The 26768-nt window shown below is 39.5% G+C and overlaps 1 long non-coding RNA gene across 1 annotated transcript; it reads left to right on the top strand.

Annotated features, from left to right (window-relative positions):
- Window positions 1-323: 323 nt before the first annotated feature.
- On the top strand, window positions 324-24111 carry LOC116713021 (uncharacterized). Its single transcript, XR_004337772.1, has 4 exons — window positions 324-335; window positions 2073-2082; window positions 12534-12539; window positions 24016-24111. It is a non-coding gene; the product is annotated as an uncharacterized LOC116713021 (long non-coding RNA).
- Window positions 24112-26768: the final 2657 nt, after the last annotated feature.

Raw genomic sequence — 26768 nt, 5'->3', positions numbered from 1 at the left:
ATGTACATAATACTGCCCCTTTCATTAGGCCCATATTTTGGTTTTTGAACATCAGATGTAACATTGTACTTTGATCATTTTATTTTCATTTGCTGGGAGTGGAAAAAGCATCGTATCACTAACAGAAAGGCTTCCTCTGTGGAATTTGGTGATAAATTTTATAATTATAATTAATCCTAAAACTCAATAAGTGACTGTGATATCTGCCGGCCTCAGATCTGACCGGTGTGTACACTGTGAAGATTCCAGGTCAAAATTGCAATCAGGTTATATTGTACACTCCATCAGTCTCAGCTCTATATTTACGGCCATCATTACACTTATTATATAAGCAGGTGTTAGCATGCTGAGGATGACGCTCACACACACACACGCCGACACACCATTTGAAATGAATTCAGCCTGACTTGCCTCTTCTGCTAACACATCCCAGCGTTAAGCTGATTGAATCTACAGCGGGATTCTGATCAGCGGCGCTTTAAATTCCTCTCACACCAAAACCCCTTCACGCCTTCCCTCCACAGACGACTTGAAAATTCATCTTGTGAGGGACGAGTTCTGCACAAAGTTCACACACGCAATTCTGTATACCAATATTTGTATTCGTATTGGCTTCAGATAACCAATACTGTCCTCCACACAGACACGGAAAAATGCTTCATTATCCCCAAACAAAGTCAAACCAACATGTAAGAGCGGCTCGGGTTCATAAAGTCTGTCTAAAATTATAATATACATACAAAATGAGTTTTAAAGTTCAGCATAATACATACGTCTAAGTGTTTCCAGCAGCAGGAGTTTCTACGCCACTCTGATCTGGAACCAACTCCCTGGAAACCTGAGGTAGAAACCGAGAACATTATTTTTCTGATCAGTCCAACTAATAACCCGTTTGCTTTGTCACTGATAAGTGTTTGAGATGAGACTGAAGATTCAATTTGAGTTTTAACTTCTTTTATTATTATTATTATTCAAAGCTATTCAGAGCCTGAAGTGTTTATTTGTTGTTGTCATGTCTTTCATGTGCAGCACTCTGGATTGTCTTGCATGTGAATGGCGCCGTATAAATAAAGTTGCCTTGGTTTCACTTCGGCACTGGATGCTTTTCTTTTACATGTTGCACGAAAATTTATTATGAGTGAATTCTAATGCACCGCTATTGTATAAGGCTTTATGATTTTTTGTTTTATTTTAAGTGCGAGCCAATCAAAAGTCTGTCATGTAAATATAAACAAATCTGCTAAGAAGCAGAAAACATTACATGACAACCTTTTAAAGCAAATTATAGTCCTGATATATTCAAAGAAAAAGACCACAGCAAATTATAATCATGTCAAAATCAAAAGAAAACCTTTGTAAAATATGATTTTAAGAAAATATTTTTATGTTCCTAAACGGTTTTGTGTGCTGAAAGAAGCTATCCTCTGTCAAAAAATAACTCCAGTGTTTGTTTATTAGTAAAGGGAAAGCTGTAAAATCGCATTTAATGAACATGCTGCCTCTAGTGGTAGTGAGAGTGACTGCAGTTGTCCGTTTTTTAAATGGGGTGTTTCCTGAAAACATGTTTCTATTCAAGCCTCTTTTAGGCTTGAATAGTTTCACTGATTGGCTAACTCCTTTTAGCACATCTTGAACACAGCAATAGTCTTTTCCAAAGTCTCATCAGATTGTTTTTGAAGCAAAAATTAAACCCCAGTGTGAAACGAGACGCAGCTTTGTTGTCCATCGCTGCTTTTTGCAGATCTTGCATGAGATTTACCGTCGTACCAGAAACGCGTGGATACAAAAGTTCCAGCCGGAACAAAATGTAAAAAAAAAGAAAAGTGAATAATTGTATTAAAATTTTGAACATGTTAAAATCTGCGTTATTAATTATTTAATTGAAATGAACACTTTAAGGTCCTGGCCCCCCTAATTAACAAAAATAGAAGACGAGAATGAAGATTAACTGATTTAGTGTGGATCTTTATAGTGAATTTAAATGTATGCAAGTAACAGCAACTATGTGAAGGTCAATATATATTTTTTTATTTGTGAAACAAAGTGAGCAGAGACATGAAAAGGAGTGAAAGTTACAAGGCAGTATCAAGTAAAATAGGATTTACATCATGTTGTAATTTTATTCCTTGCCTTCATTCTTTTCAGCCATTCATCTGTGCAGATTTTTTTAAGTCATGTTTGATATTTACAGCATTTTTTATAACAACTGGTAACATAGTTGATTATGGTATAAAATGGCACTGTGTGGCTGGAAAACACACAAAGTCCTCCGTCCTCACACATACTTGCTTGGATACTTCGTCCTGCACAATCTGCAATATGAATGCGATTCCCAGGGGCAACAGTGCTGCCCACCAAAAATTACCTACATGTTGCTGAGCACATTTTTTTTTGCTCTATTACAGTATTATAGGCTCAACATGAAACTAAAGTTGTTGGAGATGAATTTGACTGCAGGGACTTTAGCGTCCCACTATGCTTCAGAGGGGATTTTAAAGCAAGGAGAATTTGGGTTTTATAGGGTACCTTTACCCACGCCTCACTTGGAGACGGAGATGAGGGGTGGGGGTCGGGTGGGGGAATGGGAGGATGAGGAGGAGCCGAGGTTTGAAAATGTCAAGTCTAGAGAGATTAACAAGCTCACGAAGGAGGACTGAGTTTGGTTTGAGTCTGCCTCCTCCACTTCACCATCCTATCTCTTCTGGCACACACACGCGCACCTCTTTTACACACACTTATAATCATTCACCCTTTTTGTTTTGCAGACACTCCCTCTCACGCTGCCGCGACTTGCGACCAACATTTAAATGCCGCTGCATTGTGGGGATTTGGTGAATGAGCGGCAAAGAAGAAGAAGACGAAGCAGAAGAAGAAAGAAAAACTAGAGGTTGAATAAATTTCAGAAAGGGGGCTAATGGTGGAAACGGAGAAGTTGACGCTCATTGTTATGCATGAAAAGTCTGGCAGGCTGAGGAGACGAGAACGCGGAGAGAACAGAGAGCAACGTAGAGGAGGAAAGCAATAGCGGTGTTCTTTAATGCTGTCAGTTCAGAAAGAGAAAACACTTTCATATACACACCTTATTTCTTCATCACGTCTGCCAAAACACTGATAAAAGAGACAACGTGAGCCTTACGAACCGGGAGGGAAACAATCAACATGGAGGAACGTTTCAGCAGGTGAGAACTGACTGTTTGGTAGAAACCGATCAGAGGAAACCGGAGTTTTCTTTCAACACTTCCAACTGATCAGTTTTCAGTTTCTAGACAATGGGATAATAACCTGGTTCCTTTGGTTCCTTTCTGAACCATGTTGAGTTGTTTCTGTATTTCATAGTGTTAGCTAAAAATCTACACAGGATGTTTCCTGAGCTAACAAGGTACGATTAGAGAGCTTGCAGGTTAGGTTCCTCAAAATGACAGAGTTACTGGGTGTTTTTCTTTATCTTGAATGGTACTTTCTGGAATATACATTCTACTATCCTGTTGAAAAAAAATCTGTAAATTTCTGCATAAAAATTACATACTTTCAAGTAGGTATCTTTTCAAGGGGCAGTAGCATCTAAAATTGGACTTTTTGGAGCTTTATTTTTTCATTAGAATCAGACCTGAAATGTTGCCTTGATCCTTTCAAGCATGTTTGAGAAATCCTTTAATCTCCATGGCAACCATTCAGCTGTGTAAAACGCAGCTGAATGGACCTAGCTCCACCTTTGAGGACAAAGCTTCTCTTTGGAACTGCAGTGTCCAAGCTTCAGAGCTGCCGTCTCTCAGACAACCCCTCCTCCGTGATTCCCCCACTCAGTTCCTTCAGACTAGCCTGCAGCAATTAGCAAACAGCTGGTGAGCTCATTATAGGAGCTACTTCTCAATACAACGCTGGTAAAAACGTTGTAAAAAGGTTAACTGGGGAAGGATGCAGTGATGACTTCCTGAAGGCAGACTTTCAGAAAGAGCAGGAGTTTTTAAAGAGACAGAGGCCCAATTTCAAGAAGTTAAATCAAAAAGTGAAATGAAGTCAGTTTTACAACAACTGAAGGTAATATAGTTTCTTGTCTGTGCTATAAAATGGTCCTATGTACTTGGAAAATGCACAATACCACCACTTTAAGTTCCAGAGAATCAAAATGCAAGTTCTGGGAAAAGCAACAAGTAAGTTCTTGGAAAGTGACCTACAAGTGCCACAAAAGTGTAAGCATTATATATAATGCTTATAAAAAGTTATTCACCACTTTGGGTGTTTTGTCCTTTTGCTGCTTTCACAAATCAGTAATGATAAACAAAATTGAGCTTTTTGACAAGACAACATTACAAAAAACCCCATTTAACATTAAAATGAAAATGTAGCCAAACATAGAGTCTTTGTCTGGTGGCCAAAAAGCTCCATTCTGATCTCATCAGATCAAAGAACTTTCTTCCTCTTGACCATAGATTCTCCCGCACGCCTTTTGGCAAACTCGTGTGTCGCCTTGATATTTACACACAGAGTAAATTTACACACATTCATTCCATTTCTTGATGATGATTTAATTGAAGTCCATGGGATGTTCAGGGCCTTGGAGAGATTTTTGTCACCATGCCCTGACTGATACGTTCCAATAGCGTTTTCTCTGATTTTTTTGTAAAGTTCTTTAGTCTTCATCCTGTACTTAAAGCCAAGAATACTAAACAACCAGTCGATGGACCTTCTAGTCTTAGGTCTCTTCAATCACTTCAGACACTCACTGCACTCCATTCCATTACAGTGAGACTGTTAGCTCCAATTGGCTGGATCTCTGTTGAGTTAGGTCAGATACTTTAAAGGTAGTAAATATTTATTAAATCACCTTCTTGTTTTATATATTTAATTTGTTGTTATTTTTGTAGTAATTTCTTTTTAGTTTTGACACTGACGAGTGATTTTGCTCCATTTTGGGGGTCAAAAAAGCCAAATTTTGTTGATTTGCAAGCAAAATAAGTACAGATGCACTAATCCGATATTAATATCTGTATCGGTCCAGATATTGAAAGAAATTCTAAGTCGGGTATTGGTGACATTGTGCCCAATTCATAAGGGCAGAGATATCAAATACATTTTTAAAATCAATACATGTATGACTATGAATTTTTTTAAATAAAAGAAACGTTTTAAGTCGATTCAATGCCGTTTTTCTATATTGGATCGCTATTGGCTGATACTAAACCTCAGATATTGGTATCAGACGTGAAAAAAGTGGATTGGTTCATCCCTAATAATAAGAGTAAAACATCCAAAGGTGTGAATAAGTTTTATCAGCACTAAGTACTCCATAACATCCTATTCTAATCTTATTGTGATTTTTTTTTTTAACAAATTCTTCTACCTAAGGAATCCCTTGTATCTCTTGCAGCCTACACCTTTGCTCATGAAGACAACAGCCACCGAGATAACGATAAAAAACAAGGCATTTGTCTAATTTTATCTTCAAGATGAAAGTGCTTGCTGTGATAAATGATACAAGTTAACTCATGTAGAGAAGCCTGTGCAGGTTATGACGGATCTGGTAAACATCTGTTTTTTTACAGTTTGTACCTGTTTTGTGTCATAAATAAATGATGGATTGATCTGCAGCTCCATAGTCACAGGGAGAAGAAACCGATGGATGTGGAAAACGCAACCTGCATTTCAAACATGAAAAGAAAAACACGCTGCAGCAAATCTAATGTACTTTATCCATTTTTGACCGAAAACATCGTGTACTTATGCAGTGGTGGAGTTGTGCTGGTTTGTTCAGAGCTGTACACATTATAAACCAACCCCAACTTTTGTTTCAGCACCACGGCAGGTCAGTCTGGGCCGGCTGTTGGAAAGCCGTCACAAGGCTGCGGGTTTAAGAAACGTTTCTCATCTCTTTCTCACAACTTCATTCTTCAAATATTGAGTTGAATTTAGCATTTTCTTTAAGTCGATTTTTTTTTTCCCAGAATAAAGTTGGAACCTTTGAAGCTCGTCTTCCAGTGATCCTGAAAGTCAAAGTGAGTGGACGGCTACTTTGAAGGAAGCAGAAGCCAAAAATCGAGCCAGGGAAGGTTTCTGCATTAGCAGAGTGTTGGGACTTCACCAGGGCAGAGGAAAACCTCACCAGTCAAGGTCACAAGAAACACAAATCTGGAACAAACTTCCAGAAAACTGCAAAACAGCTGAAACACTGAGTTCCTGCAATTGTTTCTGACCTGAAACACATACATTGCGCAGAAAAACAAGGTTTTTCAGATGAACGGGAGCAGATCTTACCCAGCTGAGGAGCTACAGAGGGCATGTGAGCTCGTTACTAAATTTCTCAGCAGCTTTGAAGCAGAAACATGAGGCAGACAATAAGCTCAACACATGCTGCTTCACACGGCCCTCATAACCAGGACGATTGGTTAATAATTCATGCCACAACAATGATGGTATCAAAGAGGGGCGCACCACTCTCGCTGCGCATGTGGCTCAAAGAATGATTGTGTGTGTTTGAGTCAAAGAGAGACTTCCCACATTTTTGCCTGTTGTTAAAGCAGGTAAGGAAGGTTTTTTTACTGGGGTTTTTTTCTCATCTTTTTCTGTTACAGAAGCAGTAAAGATTTTCAGATACGTCAGTGTAAGCAGGGATTTTTCAATTTTCTCTCTCCACGTTGGTATTGTTAATAGTATCAGTATTTACAGTATGTCCACCTCCTGCTAAAGACAGTTTTCTCTCCACTCTCCACCAGTACTTGTTCAGGATGCGTCTCACCAAGTGAAAATCAGGTGCTATTTTCTTTAGGTAGACAGATTTACACTAATTAAACTATTCATGATTGTAGCTGAACCTGGGTCTGACTGTGTTAAAGTGGCAGTATTATGTAAAATGGACACTTTTTTAAGCTTCATGTTATGTTATAATGTTATTCCCCCACTGTAAAAAAGTGTTTGTAAAACTTTAGTTTGATCCACTAAAGGAAGTCATCATTTTCCTTGCCCTCAGTGGAACCTAATTAAGATTTTTGCAGTCAAACCAGTGACCTTGTTGGGAGCAAAGGTCATTATTGGAGACTAATGTCCGGTCCTGATGAGGTGCGGAGTCATCTCTGGGGTCCTGATTGTGGTTAATGGTTTAGGTAGCAGAATAGGATGAACATCTGGGTAAGAATTCATACTATAGTTCTATTGTCTGTGTTTTTAATGGGAGCAGCAGTAGGAATGCATGTGTGTGTGTGTGGTGTGTGTGTGTGTGCGTGTGTGTGTGTGTGTGTGTGTGTTTACTGGTGATTCAGCATTCTTTTTACTTGCAGCTGTGTTAATTTGGGTTTTACTCAATCTCTGTCAAACATGCACAAACAAATATACTTTCTTGCCCCATATATGGGCAATTATTAAATATAGATTCACCGATAGAGACACTATGATACATCATAAAACTACTAACCTTCTAAAAATTCAGCCAACCATCAACCCATCCATTTGCATCTCTTATATCAATCTTTTTTCTTCTTTTTTTTACCCTCAGTAATCTGTGAAGGGTTTTGTGTAATTGTATTCAGTCCCATTATCCAGTTTCTAAAAAGCTCAGATTAAAAGAAGGCCGTATGTGACCAGCAATTTTCATGTCTCGCCACATATTCTCAAATGTATTTATGTTTGGACTTTTGCCTGGGACATTATAACACATTAATGTGCTGTGATCAAAACTTTTTATTTTTCACCAATGGCTTTTATGGTCGTTGGTGAACGGTGAACCTCAAACCTGTTCTTGAGTCTTTTCCTTTTTCTTCAGTTCAGTTTTTCTTCCTGGACTCCAGTGTTTACCTCTGACCCTCTTGCCGTTCACTATGACCAGGGTTCCTGTCCCTGTCCTCCCACTATCAAAATGCGTGACTGTAATGTTTGTTGGTTGATTTAATTTGCCCTTGTAGGTCAGGTTGTGTGCTTGCAATGGTTGTTTCTTTCTGTTGCCTGTCCCCCAATTGACCACTAGAGATTGGCACCAGCCCCTCCATTACCCATCAAGGACAAACGGGTATAGACGATTGATAGCTTGATCTGGCAGGTCATTTCAACCTTAAGGAGACACCGTATCCTGTACCGACTGTCATCACTTGTCAGCAAGTCAAATGCCAACTGGCTGTAAAGGAAAGAACCTTATGATCTTTTTTCCTTTAGGTTAATTTTACACGAAGGTGACGTAACTGCTGCATGTCTGTATTCACTCCTTCTGTAGTGCTCCAGACTCCTCAGATCTAAAGGGGAAAATATAGCTGCTTAGAGTTTATGGACAGTTCAAAAACAGCCATGCAAAGATGTAAAATGCACTGATAAACCCTGTTATATTATTGAAATCTTGCTTTTTGTTTCATTGGCATAGAAAGACTTTACGGTCTAGGAAAGTCAGCCTCTCATCTTTCACTCTGCAGCTATGGATCTGACACCAGCATACACACACTGACCACCAGATAATCAGGCTGCCATGGATTTTATGGACATGTTGAAAGATTCCGCTGCATAAGTGAAGTGGCTGACCCACGATGGACGCAGCACTGCCACCCAATTGATGCAATTGCGACTCAAATTACTTTCTGTTTCATTTGGCTATCAATTATCTAACTAATTGGAGGGCAGTCACAGAGCGCTGACCTTTCATCCGGTCATTTGGTCCTTGCATTATTATTCTGAATCTGTTTTAGAGTTAGTCCGCTTTTAATCAACTATTCTCCTAAAAAACTGTCGAGGCCAACTGATTTGATGGTAGCATGTAGACCATTTTCTGCCTCCAGTCCTGTTCACCAACTTCTTTAATCAAGATTTGGACGATGCCACTGACTAAACTTTGCATTACTGCTGTTTTAAACTCCCCACTCCATCCAAATGATGTTTCAGATACACAGAATCGGCTGCTAGTGTGTGATCACTGGCAGAATTGTTAGTTTTCTTTTCCTCTGCTAGGCTTACAGGTTTATTATTTGCTGTCTTACAATGTCATTGCTATGGAAAGACAATGAATGAGCTGGCAGATGGTTGATAAAGTGGATCACATTGAACAGCACCCTGACCCTGATCAACTCTGATGACCAGCAAACCATCTCCACTCTTTTCTTCTTCTTTGTCATCCCAATACGACAGCAGATGATTGCCTCTGTGTTGTATCTATTTAAACATTTGTGCCCAAAAGGCAAACAACAGGATTTACAAACATTTTCCAGATCAGACTTTAGCGCTTAAAAATTTTGCACAAAACATGTAGTGTCTGGGTTTTATCATATGCATGTTTCACATATTATAAAGCAATTGTTCTTTCTGATTCAGCAAGAGCTATATCACTATTTTAAATGTTAGGTCGGTCATGTAGACTTGTCAAAGCTGAACTAGATCTTTCACAATAATTACAGATTTTATTTTGTTTGTAAAATTTCTGAAGTTAGGTTACAGTAATTTAAACAAAAGCTGTAAAAGAGTCTTTATTTTCTTTTTCTTCACTTTTACAGTTTATAAAAATTATATTGCATTTATCCTCTCCTTTTTAGATATTTTTAGTTATCTTTCAGACAATAGAAGAAGAGAAAATAATTCTGGAGATGTAAACATTTTGTCACATTTATAAAATAATCGGCCTAAGTCACTTTTTGCTAACCCCCCCCCAAAAAAACAACACTTTTAGCAAAAAACTCTTATTTTAGGTGGGTGATGATTTGTCAATATGAAATAAGTTTTTTCTTTTCATGCTCCTCCAGACCTGGAAATGAATAAAGCAAAGCTTGGTCCTCCTCCAGGCTCCAGGACTGAGTCATAACTGGAATGAAGACGACAGAGAGCAGAGCATTATTCATCGGCTCATGGAGAGCTGAGAGCGGCCATGGTGGCTCCAGCTTCATTTAGAAAAAAACTGAACTCTGAATTCCACCTAAATCCAACCAGAAACTTTTTTCTATACTTGTTCTCTTGCGTTCAGTCGGTTTTGAGGAGAGCTGTGTTAAGTGCAAAACAAAGTGACTTGTCTAAGTGGGACGTGGAAATTAGCAAGCAACACAAAAGCCTCTTAAAATATACATGACAAAAAGATGTTCCTTTGATTTAACATGGTTATCCATCTGATTAAATCAACCATGATGCCTTGAATTGGAAAGTAATTGCAAATCCTTCACTTTCTGGCTTGACAATGGTTAGCTGATCACTATTTTTTAGGATTTGGCATGAACCAATTTTTTCCTCCTACCTGTCATCACAATGAATCATCAGAACCATCAGATTAAATGAATATAAAATCACTAAAGTCTTTATTAGTGTCAGAGACTAACTCTCACACTCAAACTGTTCTTAGGCAGCTAAATTTTCCTGTGGGTTGCAATAGGCTTGATATGACTTGATTTAGTGAATGTTGCCGTGGCAAACGGCAAGCATTGATGATTTAAAAAATGTGTGATTTATTTGCAATGAGTGGAACTGGTCTCCTCTGCTCTGACTGTTGGTGAAGGCTTGGTGTTGGACGGAGAAGTGCTGAGGAAGCTAGAGATGGGACGTCCGGAGCCAGGCTGAGGCATGGGCGGAGCCAAAAGGAGGCGTGTCAGATGAAGCCCCGCCTTGATGGTCGTGTCGTCTCGCTGAAAACCACGTGAACCTCGTAAAATGAAACAAAAATATGACAGATTGACTGAGCTGAATGAGTTTAGTCCTATTGAACGTGTCCTTGCTCTTTTGCCACTTGTGACTTCACCTTTTCAGGCAGAGCGTTGTGGCCCTTTCACAGTGATGCGCAAAGTGTCAGAGTAAAACTGTCTCACTGAGACTCCAGGCAACAGGAAATCTTCAAAGTTGTGGCACATAAATCTGTTGAAGGTTTATCATTCCCGCATCATTCCAAGGTATTTCAACCATGAGCTCAGTGTTGGCTGCTTCGAAGGTGACTGTCCAGAGTGTGTGAACTTTCTGATCCAGAAGCGTGTTTTCTCCGACAGATGCACTCCGCTGATCTGCCATATGTGATTTATGGCAGATCAGTTCACATGGGGCATAAACGTTCCACATGTTTCACTTTAATGGCAAATAATCTGGAGAGGGGAAGCAGCACGGACGGAACACAGAGACCTGACATGGTGAAAACTGAGGATGAGAACACAAACACAACATGGCGTGAAGGACATCAGCGTTTTTGGCCATGATTCTAAAAGGTTTCACTTTGTGCTGTTGTGTTTTTGTTTGTCCAAAATGCTGTCGCCATGTGAACGAGAAGCAAAATGCGACAAAACGTTTCCGTCTTGCTGTTCTGGCGTTGTCGTCTAAACAGAGCCTAAGCATGCTTCTGTTAACTCAGGGAGGCAGAATAATAATAATAATACACGCCACATTTTTTTCATATTTCTTTAAAAAAAAAAACAATCGTTGAAATTTTTACCCCTTTCTCTTCGTAATTGCCGTTGACATAAAAACTCCAATAAAACAGAAGTTTGCTATTGCCATGGGGCTACATGTAGACAACGTCAAGGCCAATCGATAGTTTGAAAGCTACTGTAGATCAGTCTGGCCCGACTCAAAGACTTCCTCTGAAAACAAACTTAGAAATACATCAAAAAATAGAAATTTCACTTGAATTCCTAATAGTCAGCTGACTAGATCTCTACGTAAGAAATGAAACAGGAAGACAGAAAATAAAAAATAAAAAAACAGTTAGTGGCTTTAAATTGAAAAGTGGATTGCTGGGTACTGAGAGTAAAATGATGAAATGAGAGAATATGGTATGTGCTGAGATTGAGCAAGTTTTATTCCCCCATCTTCACCTACATCATATTACATCATCAGCAAATGGGTATATTGAATCACGCCTTGCTCTCTCTCTTTCTCTCTCCCTCTCCCATCTGCCCCGGAGTCTATCTCCTTCATTCATAATCAGTTTAGGACATAAAGAGAGGGCGGTCTGAATGTAAAGTGGCACTAATCCTGAGTAACCTCTCTGCAGCTCTGGTCTGACAGCATTAAATGGAACTGGGTCGCGTTGAGCAATATCTGTCGTCCCTCTGCCGTCTCGCGTTACATCAAACACTTCCGTATTGTTTTCTGCACCTGCCGACATGTCGGCTCGTTTTCGCACACCGTCGGGCAGCACTTGTACCGTGCTTAACCTTTTCTAACTAAAACCATACGGTCATATTGACAGACCCTCACTGGGTTCTGCACCGCATTTCGCCCCCTCAGGCTGGACGGACAATGAGGAACAGACGCCAAGGCTGTTCCAGTTAACTAAAACTAACTAAATAACACAAATTGAAATTGAGGAAACATTTTTGTTTACTGAAATAATAATAATAAAAAAACTGTAATTGATGTGGAAAAGAACTATAGCAAATTGGAACTATACCAGGCATTTTGAAAATGAACTAAAACATACTGAAAGTACAGATTTCAGTTCTGCCTTGATGGTGATCTCCCTTCGCTTCCTTTCCCTGCCTCTGTGGCTGATTGCTCATTATGCTCACCTGTTCTCTGCTGCTCCATGTTCTTAGAGCCTAAACTTTTTTTAAAGGTTTTATTGGCTCTGATGCCCTTTATTTGAGAGTGGTCAGACAGAGAAGTGGGTAATGAGTGAGGAAGAAGACGTGGCAAAGGTCATCAGCCTGGGACTCCATCCTGTGACGGCCGCATCAAGGACTAAGGCCTCCATACATGGGTGGAGCTTTACCCTTTTGCCACTACAGCAACTCAGTTATGGAAAAACAAGCTTTTGGGTTTTTTTTCCCGAAATTGCCGTGTTCCATTAAGCAAATGTATGTTTTTAAAAAGTCATATTATATGGTCAACGAAAACACAGCTACTGTTGTCATCGGTTTCTGCATAACAGTGTGAATCTTTCTGTTGACACAGGCACTACTGGCCTCCCTACGGACGGCTCTGTTGATCATTTACCAGTCATTAAATCTCCCTTCGCTGACCTTCCTGTCGCTGAGAACATCTCGCATCCACCAAGCGATGTAGAATACCTTCACTGGACACAACCTCGACCAAAACGTCGTTCTCCCGTGGAGGGGTGTAATCAAGCCAGCGGTGTGCAGCTGTGGCTTTCTCATTTTGCTGGTATTGCGCTCTCCTCTCACTCTGGTTTTTGTTGAGACAGCTTATAGAAAACAAGCTTGAGGGGTGGTGAGGTTACTAGACTAGAGGGAAAATAAAAGAGGAGGGATGAGTACAAAGGAAAGAGAAGTTCTGTACCAGGTTTTACTCAGGACTTCCCTTTGTAAAACGTTAACATCCTTGTAATAACGTACTGTTTTACGTCTGTGATCCCTATATAACCTTTAAGCTGCAGTATGCAACTTTTACAAAATTATGTTCTTTCCACGTTGGTTAGAACTGTCACCATGTTGTGACAGCATGTCATAAAACAGATGATCTGAAAGATCTGCCATCTCCTCCCTGAGCAAATGACCAAAAACAACCAATCAGAGCCAGGAGGTGGGTCTTAGCGCTGTCAATCAACCTCATGTAATGTGCTAATGGCAGAGAAACAACTTATAGTTCCAGGAAAAGCTTTTATCTGCCGTCATCGGTGGCTATGCTGATTGGCTGCGCTCCCTTCTTCTGGCTCTGATTGGTTGTTTCTGACTGACTGGTATATTTTTGTAGTTTGTAATGGGAGCACTGGGATACGGCAGAAGAGCTTCATTATCTGTCTTGTACTATACTGTCTGAGCAGTATAGTAGAAGACTTGTTGTGAATTCTTATCTTTTCACATACTTGGCAATAAATTAAGCGTGACATTTATTGTGTGTCCAAAAAGCTTTGTTTCAGTCACAGAAAGTCTATTCCCATCAAAAACACACTGCAAGAATTTTTTTTGTTTTTGACAAAAAAGTTCCCTTGTCAAATTTCTTTGACAAACAGAGAACTCCTGCTGCACTTAGCCGGGTTAAATAAATAGCTGCACCCAAGTCTGATTTTGAGTAAAATGTCCCTGCAGGTTTCTGACTCTACTAACTACTGAAATGAAAGCTAAAAAAACAAGGCCAATGATAGTACCTAACATTTTCTATTTAAGATATGAATCTCATTCCAAACAATTACAAATTGTCCGTCTGCATCTGCTCTGTTTGCTGGAAGGCCAAATTTGAACTCCACGGAAAATTGGTCTGCACTTCGGACACTGCTGCTTTCTCGTTATGTATGGCTGAGGTCATCACCACGTATGACCTAAAATAAGGCAGATTTTAAAACCAGACACAAAACATTTGATCCTCGCTAACTTTATCTGAAGTGTTGTCACAATTATTGTGCACGATTGTTGTGTCCCTCCGTTAATTAGACCTGTAACCTCGCCACAGTGATCACAATCAGAAACGCTCCCATAGTGCGACATATTCTCTGCCGTCTAGACATCATCTTTATCTCCAACTCTCTTATTCTACTTAACTCCTGCTTTTTTAACCCCTGGAGCTCATCACAAAGTGTGAATCTGTCTCTCCGATCTTGTTGTTTGTCTCAAAGGTGCTTCTTGATAAGAGTCTGCTGTAGTCTCCCTTACACACTGAACAAAGCTGTTTGTTTCTTCATTTTAATTAAAACTGTGATGTCGTCTGAGGTTTTGTTCTTTTTCAACAACTCCCACTGTCTGTGATTCTAAACAACATCTTACTGTAAATGTACAGTAATTTTTTAGTAGACTGATCTCATAAAAACTAGTTTATTGCAAAATTGGGGTTGTGCAAGTAGACAGTGATCCCAAAACAGGACTAAATTCAGAAATGAATGCATGCTAAATTGAATGGAAATTGCTAAAAGTGGGCCAACTTTGTGGATCTTTGACTTTTCACAGGCGTTTAAGTTGTTCTTAAAGGGGCAATATTAAATAAAATGAACTTTTTTTTTTAGCTTTATACCATGCTATAATGTTATTCCCTCAATAAAAACATACCTGGAGTGTTACTTTGAGATGTTTGAGAAATCCTTTAATCTCTCATGGCAGCCATTCAGCTGAGTAAAACACCTGGGTGGACCTAGCCCCGCCTTCAAGCTACTTCTCAGTGAAACACTGATAAAAACTTTGGTAAATGGAAAATAGAGGAGAGATGCGGTGAATACGTCCTGAACGCGGAGCCTCAGAAAGAGCAGGAGTTTCTTAAAGAGACAGAGGCCCAATTTCAAGGGGCTAAAATTACAAAGTCAAATTTATTTTATGTCATATTTGAAATACACATAATTTTTATAACAATTGAAGGTAACATAGTTATTTGATTGAGCTGGTAAATACTTAATAATGAACCTTTAGCTGTATGCAATAGTATTTTGCAAAAGCATCCATTCCTTTTGAACAACTTTCACTTCTTTGACATACACCAACCACAAACTGCTGTGTGTTTTATTAGAAATTTTTAGTGGCGTACAATACAGTTCATGTTCATGTTGTGAACAGGAAACCAAATTAATAATTTATTTTTGTTAATCTTACTAATGTTTATAAATCACATCTGAAAATGTGGCTGAATTTGTTTTTTGCTCTCTTGAAAATCCTATTTTGCTTCAAATACAAATGCAAATCTTTTGTTATGAACAATAGGGTGTTCCCATCAGCATAATACTGCCACTGCCATGTTTCACAGTCTTTGTGCAGTCTTAGTTTTCTATGAAACATAAGCTTTAGCCTCTTCTTCCACACCTTTGCTCTGAACTGCACACGTGATATTACAAACCATTGAAGTTGCTATGATTATACATGAACTATCAGAACTAACTGATACTTTATGGGATGTATTTGTTGTTATTATGTTGTACAAAAAGTTATTTCACTAGAATAGAAATCCTTCTAAACTTTCAAAAGTACTTTGCCACTAGAATTTGAATTAGAAATTTCTGGGTTCAGCCTACAATGGAAAGTTAATAACGTTCTTCTCCAACAAGACGGCAGCTTGACGTCTGTGCTGACTGTTTGAAACTGAACTTCAGCTCTCCCAGATTAGCGAAGTAGGACAACTAATATTGTTTGTATTTTTATTTGCTGAGGGAAGTGGGCTCCTGGGAACATAATAGGAATAAAATAAAAATGTTGTGATATTAAAATGCCACTCTGCTTCTTGTCAAAGTGAACTCTGTCTTACAAAGTACTGTCTAGTTGCTGGCAGGGTTTAACTTTGTGAGGTCTATTAAGTTTATGCTTTTATTGAAGCACATCTACTTTCTACTTTTGGTGATCACATACGTCTATCCTGTCTCAAGCCCAATAGTCCTATTATAATAGACTTATTACTAAAAACAGAGAAGCAGCATTATGATTAACCTTAAATCTGGAAGAAGCTGTAAGAAAACTCTAAAAGGGCTGAAACACAGAGCTCCTCTATGTGGAGGCCAAAACCCTTTAGAGGCACCGTTGACCCAAAATAACTGGAACATTGAGCAACATATTTGCTGTGGATATATGATTTTAACAATGGCGCTTGACAAAATGTAATGTTTGTTACTGGTTTTCTCAACTGTTGACTATATGATGTGCTTATGATGCTTTTTATGTTCATGAAATGTGAAATGTGCTATACAAATAAACTTGATTGATACATTATCTAACATCATTTGACAACAGAAAAATAACTGAGGTAGCTGGTACTTTAAGGTAAAATATCGTCTGTAATTTATTTGTGAAATTTCTTCCCAGAATAAGTGAAACTTCTTGCTTATTGAACTGGGTTGTACATCCCACCATGCTGCTGATTCCCTCTCGACGTCTTGATGGTGACCTTTTCGGTCGTCAGCCTGTCCGCCCAGTTTTAGGGTTGGACGTTGGGAACTGAAGGGAAAACGAAGGTAAGATGACCCCGCGTGGTTCAGGTGTGTGTATTTCTGTGTCCTCCATAATGATCTATACCACAGGCTTTATTCCAGAGACTAGACACTGGCGATAAATCCTGCTTAAAGTTCGTCCTTCCTCTTATCACAGTGAAACTATAGTGGATGATGGACAATACCTTTTTTTTCTTTACAGTCCTCCATTTGATACTCCCCTTCTATTCTTTTTTATTCTCACCATGCATCACTCAAGTTTACATCACTTCTCCATTTTTCTCACTGAAATCGCATTTATTGTCATTTTTCTAATTTAGATCTTTTAATCTCAGCCTCTTTTCATCGAGGAATAGAGGCTGAAGCGATGACTATCTAAGCAGAGCTCTTCAGCCTATTAGCCGCCCAGTTTCCCCCCCCCGCCCCGTTCCTTTTCCTCTTCTCCCTCTTACTGGGTTTGTAATGAGATCAAAATTCGAGGCAATTAGTTCCCTCTACCATTTTCTTTGCTTCCCTTATCGCTCACTTGTCACATCTATTCCGCTGCTCATCCATTCTCACAAAACAACAAAACCACATAATGAGAGAGTAAAAGCAACCAGTTGCTACGAGAATTTGTGAGAGCTTTCAACATTCTCGAACCGTCAGCGTTCCACACAAGCTAAGCAGGCTCTAAACATGTCAACAAAAATAATGGGATTCAGAGTCAAAAGAAAGATCCAGCAAAAGTCTAGCTTTATTCTCTCAAAACTTTGTTTCATGCAAACAACTATGACCTTAAGTCAGCTATAAGGTGGGAAATATTCTAAATAAAACGATCTTAGCTAGTCGTACCCAACTGTAACATTTGTAATTCTGGTACAGTACCTTACAAAAGCTTTTTCACCATTTTGTCAAACCTAAACTTTACTATATTACAATGTCATTTTGTGTGACAGATCAACAACACAAAGTAGAGTCTGAGTGTGAAGAAGAAGAAAATGGGATACGTTTTACATACATTAGCTGAGTCCAGGAGTTCTGTGATGTTGGTTAAAAATAAGACTCTTGTGCAAGGAACAATTACTGAGACGAGAAAAGTTTGAAAGGTTCATTGACAATAATGGACAAAGAGATGACTCTTCCGGGCTTTTTCAGAGGAGACGGAGGACGGAACAGGAGAGGAGAGGTAAGTGGTTATTATCCAAGGTTGGAATGAATAAAACGTGCTGTGAAATGGATGGAGATGGATCCTTAGTGCTGACAGACGCGGTCGGGGGGCCGTTCCAGGGGATCATGAGTATTTCCACTGAAGCTAAGGGTTGGCAGGTGGTGGTGAATGTTGGTGTGGTGATTGTTTCCTTTTGTCCTTTCCAGGTTGGAGTTGTGACACGTTGGAGGGCTTTACATGCAGGTGAGTGAACAGTGGGTTGTTTGAAGTGATCCAGTTTGCTCTAGGAGGGTGGCCAGAGGAGCTAACGAAGAGTTCTCATATAGGCCGGCACCAGTAACTGAGTAACCAGCATTGGAAAATGAGGAGACTACTCACTTATGTTAACTTTGGACACGCTGGTGACCAGCATGCCTAGGCTGATTACCCATTGGATTGCCTTCTTCCTCTGCTGACCATTAGCATGGGTAGGCTAGTGTTAGCATCAGATATGCTGGTCTTCTGTAGAGGAGAGTACACTAACCCAAAAGGGTCAACAAAATGCAAAAACCAAAAACAAAACAGTAAAAATCTACAACGGAAGTCATGATACCAAGTTCATCATAACTTTCACTTTGGAATGAATTTCACTTTGGAATTGGAATGAATGTTTAGCATAGCTTATGTTTTGGTCTTTTGCATTTTGTTGACCCTCCTGGCTTACCATTGGAGCTTACCTTTAAAAATGTGTGCAAATATTCGTCAATATTCTTATGAAGCCCAAAATCACAATTTTGCTACTGCAGGGTTTCCATTAAATAAGACATAAAATTAACATTACACTTGTGTAAGCTCATTCACATGGTAAGTCATTAAAATCAATTGCAACAATTGGTGTTAGGAGTTACATGAGATATTCAGAATTCAGCCACGATGCTAGCACTCATCATCTATCAGCCCTCAGCATCTTATTCAGGCATTGGAACAACAAGCACCACCTACTTTAGAGCAGCTGTATGTGCAGCATTTTGGGGGAATTGGAGTTGGTGATTTTCCAGAAGAGCCAATTGTGGATTTAACATCTTAGAATGACACATAACTTTGTATGAACTGTGATGCTGTGAGAGCTCTGGTGGAGGCAGCTGCACATTGTCTGAAAAAAATAAAAACATCATCCTTCTACTACTTCCTGTCGTCTTCTTTGTGGTTTGCGCCAGTAGTAAACTTCGCCTGTTGATCACGTGACTCGTGTGAAAAAAGTGTTTCCATTGCAGTTTAGTGAAATACATCTATTTCAATACAAATGAAAAACCATCTCATCCAAACATTAAAACTTTTTATTGAAAAGAGTTATCTGCTCAACCATAGAGAGCCTACAATTGAAATCTGCACTTAAATACAATTTCTAATCTGTGGAATAACTTTGGTCTTCACAGATGTTCTCCATCAAGTCTGACTGAACTTCAGTTGGCTGAACCTTAATGGTTCTGATAGGTTTGAAAATGAAAAGGATGAATTCATCTTTGGTGAATTCTGGTTCCGTACTGAAAAAGTCACCACTGCCTTTCTAAGCTCTCGAGACCTGGATGGGAAACATTCTAAGCATTGTTTTGGTTGTCTGTCTGTCTTTCTCTCTCTTCTTCTAATATTGGTTTTGTGTTTAGGTAGTGCACACACACAGAGTCCAGCAACACTGCTGAAGGAGAATTGATGTGCAGCAAATGACAAAGGGTCATCAACAGAAAATAGCCCTAGCTGGACAAGTTGGTGTGTGTGTGTGTGTGTAGGAGGTGGTGGTGGCGGCTTGTTGTCAGAGTGAGTTTGGGGAAATGGCCTGGCATGGTTGATTACACTTTAGCAGTCAGCCAGCCACCACAGCCTGGAAGAGTTCGACCTTTCAGTGCCATCATATATATAGAGACAAAGAGCGGCGGGACGAGGCGATGGAAGACGACGGTGAGTCACTGCGAATGCACACAGGTCGGATGCCACTGATACCCACACGTCGCTTGTATCTCCAATTTGAAATTTTAGTCTGATGGCTGCCCTTTACTCTCACCTGTACAAAATGAAACTCGAGACCTCTGAACCATGTCAAGTCAATGAAGAAAATGTTCAGAAATAGACATTTGTATCAATCACACCGTCTGGAGATCCCTGACTTCAGGACACGACCGACATGACCAGGACAGGCGGACAATTTCTGCTAGAGCTTTATTACCACTGCCTGCACAGGATGAATTATCTATTGGCTTTATGATTTTTAAGCAAAAGTACAAATGTTTTAAATGCATGTTCAATAACAAATAAAAAGAAGAAAATACTAATAATCTTTCAGATCTTGAACAATAAACTTCATAACACACTGACAGCTCAAACAATTTTAGCGGTTAATTTATTTCTAACCTCTTAACAGAGTGACTCCTTATAACACCTTTTGCAGAATCTTTGTTTTCCACGAAAGCAGCAAGATAATTGCTTAATGCTTAATGTTGCTGCTTTATATTTCAAGGATAAAATTTGGCGAAGCTAATGTGGCCTTCAGCGTCTTCTCGGAACCTGAACCACTAAGCTGCAAGTGCACCACAGAAAAACACATAATGTTGAATTTTATATGTATCTAAGCAAAAAAAAATGTAGCGTACTAGTAGCACAAATTTCCCTTTGAACAAATGAAGCTGAAGAAAGACGGAGCACCTGTTGTAGAGGGCTTGAGCATCGGGAGAATAGCTGAAAACGAGAAAGCAGAACTCTGACATGGAACAAATGGAGATGGGGCCTTAGCCTTCACATTAATTGCCTTGAATTATTCAGCTGACTCTAGAGTGTGAGGACCACTTGAGCACTTCTGCTGTGTGTGTGCAAAACCGAGTGAATGGAAGATAAGTGGTTAAGAGTGTGTGCTACTTTAATGTTCATTCAGTATGTATATGCAGCCCTGTCTCATCAAAATAACACGCCAAGTCATTATTCATGTCATTACAACATGTCTTGGCTTTAGTGCTACTAAATGCCAGGAACACTTATGCTTTACTAGTGCCCTGATATCGCATGAATATCACATTGATCGTCTTTTCCCCATGTTTTGGTGCATTTTTCATATTTAATGTGATGTATTTTTCACTTTGTACTTTTATTAACAGTGTAAACCATTTGGAAAAACCTTAAAAATGCAACTAATTTCCATAAGTAGCATGCTATCTCAGTGCATTGTGTTGGCATCAAATGGACATGTCAATATGCTATGAGCTTAATCTACTTCTCTCATTGAATTTGTGGTATGCAGTTAGTGACCTCCAGAAACAACTGCTCACTCTTCATTAAATAGAACTGCATCCATGTGTCAGGTTACATTATCCACACACACACACAGTGTGCAATCAGAGTCTTTATTACTCATCTCCAATGATCAGCTGCCTGCTGCATTTGCCCTTCAACGCCAGCTTAACTTAGATTTTCCATCCGTCTCCGTCCCTCCAACTCTGAGCCCCTCCGTTTGCTGGGTGTAAACATGGTCTCAGTTTTACGTCTGTCTACTAAACCAGCAATCACTCCAAGCACTTCTCCATCACCAGGCGGGGCGTCGGGTTGAGAGCTAGAACCTCTAAATATTGGGTTTGTTCATTTTTAGGGGCAGTAGATCACAAGTTGTTCAGGTTAACACTAGGTTAGGGTCTACATGCTAACTCGCTTGTTGCTAGTGACTGTAACGCACAGGAGCGCAGGACGGATGGGTCTAGATAACAATACTACCATGGGATTGATATTAGTGTAACAGAGTTAAAAATGCTAAGTGTTGTTAAGTAACAAGTTTAAGCCATTATTTATTTAAAATATGTGAATTTTATTTTTTGAACTTTAATTTTGAAGTTCCGGTTTTTGTGCCCTTTCTTACTTGTGTGTACGTGAATTCCTCTCCCTCATATCTGGTACTTTCTCAGCATTTCCTAACAACCAGCAATAGCCCACAATACTGGTGCACCGATTGCAGTTTTCTGGCCAATCACTGATTACCCTCACCTGCCGATTCCGATTTTGGCCGATACCAATGTTTTTGGCTAACATGTTGCTAAATGTAGCAAGAAAGTTGATGAGTTGCCAACAGTGAGATGACTATTATTAACTGCAAATATATAGACCTGATCTGGTGGGCCAGTCTGCTAGTCAAACCTCTATCACAGCAGAGCAGATAACAGTTGGTTTATAGACCTTTGCCGAGGTAGATAAAATTGGTGGTTAAGATCGACTTCACATGTAAAAATCGGCCGATCACCGATTTGCCAAAGTTAAGGAAATCGGCACCAATAAATCGGTGCATCCCTAGCTCAGAACATTCATCCGTCCTCAAATCTACCCAGATCCCGACTCTATCAAGCATCAATTGGCTGAATGAAACCTGATTCATAGAAACGTTTTATGAAATAAAACACCCCGAATGTCTTCCACAGCCCTGACGTTCTCGTGTCCGGACACAAATTTGTTTCGTGGCTTGTAGGCAGGAGGTAAAAATGTGACATCAGTAACTGTAGTGGACTCTCACTTCATCAAGCAACTTTTAAAAAAAATATTTATGCTCTAAAGATTCTGATTAAGAGTTCACTTTAACATCGCAGATCCAATTGTGTCAGCTGGATTTGTGCTCAGGCTTTTTATTGCGCTTTATTTTCAGCACCAGTAACACGGTCCCTTCAGCTCATTGTGCTTTTATTGTCTTCTTTCCATTATCTAATTTTGCTCGCCGCGCCTGTCACTCTGAAGGGCTTTTCTCCAACTTGATGTTGTCTTCAAGGTACAAATGGACCCTGCTCATGAGATGTGCGGCGGAGCACCCACATTAATAATTTGTAGCTAATATCTCTTGTCCTTGCAGCAACATAAACATGCTTTTCCTCAGTGTCTCACCTTTCTCGATTCCTCGTCCTCTGCTCTTCCCTCTTCTCTCTTCTCTCTCTTGCTCAGTCACTCCGTCCCTCTTTCCTCCCGTCTCTCTTGCTCCCAGAACAAGCTCTGAATGGAAGAGTGTTTTTTTTTTATGTTAGCATTCTGGGCCAAAAGGCAGGACTGTTGTGTATGCGGGCTGTGACACTCAAATATTAAAGAATCCCTCACTCGTTTGGCGGACTTCAAGGTGTTCGTCTATTTAAATGCTAAATCTCGGCTCTGCCACGGGGGATGTTTGAAGAATCATTCAGAGCTCAAGCCATGGGTCAGATTTTAACACTAGCAGAGCCGCCCTGGATGTGTCAGAAGCACAGCGTGTTCTCCAGAGATCACACTGGTAGCACAGTGTCCCTGTTCCACCATGGATGAGCAGCTTCCATGTGAAACTTTTAATCAAAAGATCTAATTTGCTTTTGATGTTCGAAAAGGACATTATTTACACACGCACAAGAATACGATACAAAAGGGCAGTTTTCAAGTCCTTTTTAGTGGCGAGACACAATTGAAATGATCGAGTTAATTGCAGGGTTTGTAATTGATAATTAATCACATTTTAATCGTGCCACATATTGACAAAATAAGCTACATTCTCAATTCAAAAAGCCTTTTTGTTGCTAAATTATTGACACATGAGCTCAACAAAAATATTTCATGTTTTTGATCTTTTTATTTAGGTTCTCCAACTAACACGTTGGTGCAGAGTGTTATTCTATCTATTGAACTTTCCAGTGTTTCAGTAAGCCCTGATCATTCATGGAACTTCTTTAGAAATGTGGACAGTGGACTCTGACATTAACGTTGGGGATGTCTGTGCTACATGTTTAGCATTGAGTTGCTGTGATTAGCTTCTCTAAGAGGCTAACTCCTTTTAGCACAACTTGAACACAGGAGGAGTGTTTTCCAATATCTCATCAGATCAGTTTTTGAGGCAAAAATTAGTTGATGTTTATATAGTTGATATTTTTAGGTCAATGTTATCGGAATACATTTCTTTTCAGATAGAGCTGGGTGATACAGCAGAAAAACTTACCACGGTAAAAGTGTCTCATATCAGCCGATATCCACAATTGTCAATATCGATAATTATCGATTCGTTTTTTTGTTCTAAATATCTTAAATACTGCCAAACTGGTAGCATGAGCTTTCCTTTAAAATCCACAGTTTTCACTCCAGGCCATTGGTTTTTTTTTATCTTTCAGCAACTTTTGAGAGATCGTAGTGAAACCTGAAACTGCTGCTGCGCAAGATACTGAACATGTTGTTGCCAGGTAACCAAAGAGTGAGTGAGTTAGTTGACGCCACCAATCTTGCTTAGTGCGCCATGAGAGGTCAAGCAACTAAAACCTTTTCTCTTCCTACATATCCCAGAATGCTGTGCGGTTCTGGATCGGAGTTCAGCTAACATTCTCTATAATGAATATTACGTCAGATGTATTCTCTATTGACATTGATCATGTGTCTATCACTACATATATTGTTCTTTTTAGCTATAGACAGTTTTCTCAAAATATACCTCGGAAATTCAGAGGTAAGATTGTTAGTTTGTTTCTCATGTCAAAACATTGTGAAAGAAGTTTTAATTATGGAAAAATTACAACTGTATTTACATTTTAATAGAAATTGTCAAAATAAACCCCTCTCTCCCACACACACTCAATAATTTGTGTAATAATATCAATGAAGTATTTCTCGTTTTGGTATGTTTAACTGGCATTTTGGTAATTTGTCTTTTGTGATAAGTTTTCCACAAAAGCCATTAAACGTAGCAGTCATTAGAGTCAGTGCCTTTTAATGAAAAAGAGACTTTACAACTTTACCTCCGCTACACAACGTCTGTATTTCTTGTCATGCCGCTCCACTCAGTCTAAATGCCGCAAAATGATCCCAGTAGGCAGAGATCGAGTGAAAAACAGAACCAGACAGAGAAACATTCTGGACTGGCAGCATGATTTTCGGCTGTTTGTTTTCTCATTTTGTCGGGATGTCTCTTGTCACCACAGATATTCTCCGGCCCTTCTCCGCAGTATTAACTTTCAATAAGGTTTCGTTTCAAAAAGGCAGTTCCACTTCCACGGTGCTGCTCTCGTCACTTCCTGGTGCTCTGTGGCCCCGGTCAAACACATGGGGACGCCTGTCTCATTTACCATCAGACAAATTTCTCCGAGTACAACCATTCATCTAGTTAAGTCTAGATGCACTTGTCCCTGATAATAAAAAAATAATAGCACAGCGATCTGTCAGGGGAAATGTAATTTAATTAAATTATCTCAGTTCTTTCCCCCCTTTATCATAGCCCCAGCACAAATCACTGGGATGAGACAAGAAAATCTTAACATCAGCCAGTAGATGCAGACACTTGACACTTGCAGAGACTTTAAACTCCCTCTGCGTGTGCATGCGTGTGTGTGTGTGTGTGTGTTTTGGAGTCAAAGTGCACTTAAGTGAGAAGTCCTTAGACAAGACACGAATTGAGGTTTTTATAAGTGTAAACTAACAATATGAGTGTATGCATTTATCCCTTTCCGAAAATCAGGTTAGATCAGATATTTTAATAATCGGATGGTGTCAACCTGCCATGACTTTGCATAAGAAAAATGTCTTCTTCTTTCATTGACTCACTTTCCCCTGACAGAGGAATTTGAATCCTGTTCCAGTTTTTTAAGTTCACATCAAGGACGTGAGAGGGTGTAAGAGGAAGAGAAAGGGAGGCTGGTGAACATACTGGTTATGCTGTCACCATTATTAGAGACGTTGCCATTTATAATGCAATGTTATTTTTTATTCCTGGATGGATGCTTTATGAAGGTATAGAGAATTAGCGTTGCCATAGTGGAGTTAAGAATTTTAAAGCCAGTTTTACACACTATTCAAGGCAACATCCAGTTTTGTGTGTCATACAGATAGAAGACGTGATGCAAAGGTTGTTTGGAGACAAATTAATACCAGTGTGATAAAAGATCCATCATAGAAGGAAAAAAAAATCTTTCTGATTCATCAGCGTGAGTATGATAATAACTGAAAGCAGGGCAACGAGAGTTTCAGTGTGGATGAGAAACAATAAAGAACAAATAAAGAATCTGAAGACGCACTACATGAATGTTGACTCAAGGATTTATATGAGACTACTTCACCCGTTCAGAATTTTTTTTATGCACTAGTATTAGCTCACATGTCAAATGCTACATTTAGGTGTCCCAATTACATCCACAGCCACAGGCACAGAAAATAAAGTCAATAAAAACAATGAACAATGGTTCTGTTAAGATAAAAGAAGGTTCCTCAGAACAGAGCAACACTCTACATCTAGATTTATTTCAAAAACTGCTTCTGATCACCGCTGCTCACATCACACTGATAGGGTTGGGACTGGATAACTTCCTGGTTTTCAACGTCATCCTAGCATAATATTGATAGTAATTCCCACACACAGCTTTAATGTCATCTTGCATTCTCTTGGGTTCACATAAAACATCTGCAGACCTACTCACTCCCATTCCTGTTGCTAATTAGGGTACAGAGGAGTTTTTTTGCCCATATCAAAATACATGTATTTCACAAAACTGCAATGGAAGCACTTTATTCATATCACAAGTCACGCGATCAACAGCCGGATGTTACTATTGGTGAAAACGACAAAGACGACGACAGCAAGTGGTAGGAGGATGATGGTTTGTTTTTGTTTTTTCGGACAAGGCCCAGCTGGCTCCACCAGAGCTCTCACAGCATCACACGGTTCAGAATAAGTCAGAATGTTGATTCTCTTCTGTAAAATGGCGGACTACATTTCCCCCAAAACATAGTGAACGTAGACAACGTGTTCCCAAACACTTCCATGTTCTTATGACACCACTGACAACTGGCTGTGGAATATTTAGGAGCGAAGAAATGTCATGACTGGATTTGTTGCACAGGTGGCGTTTTATCACAACTCCACGCTTTCATTCACTCATTTCTAGAGTGCGACCCATTCTT

The sequence above is a fragment of the Xiphophorus hellerii genome, chromosome 22 (genome assembly GCF_003331165.1).
Source record: "Xiphophorus hellerii strain 12219 chromosome 22, Xiphophorus_hellerii-4.1, whole genome shotgun sequence".
Lineage (NCBI taxonomy): Eukaryota > Metazoa > Chordata > Actinopteri > Cyprinodontiformes > Poeciliidae > Xiphophorus > Xiphophorus hellerii.
This window is presented reverse-complemented; position numbering and strand designations above follow the sequence as displayed.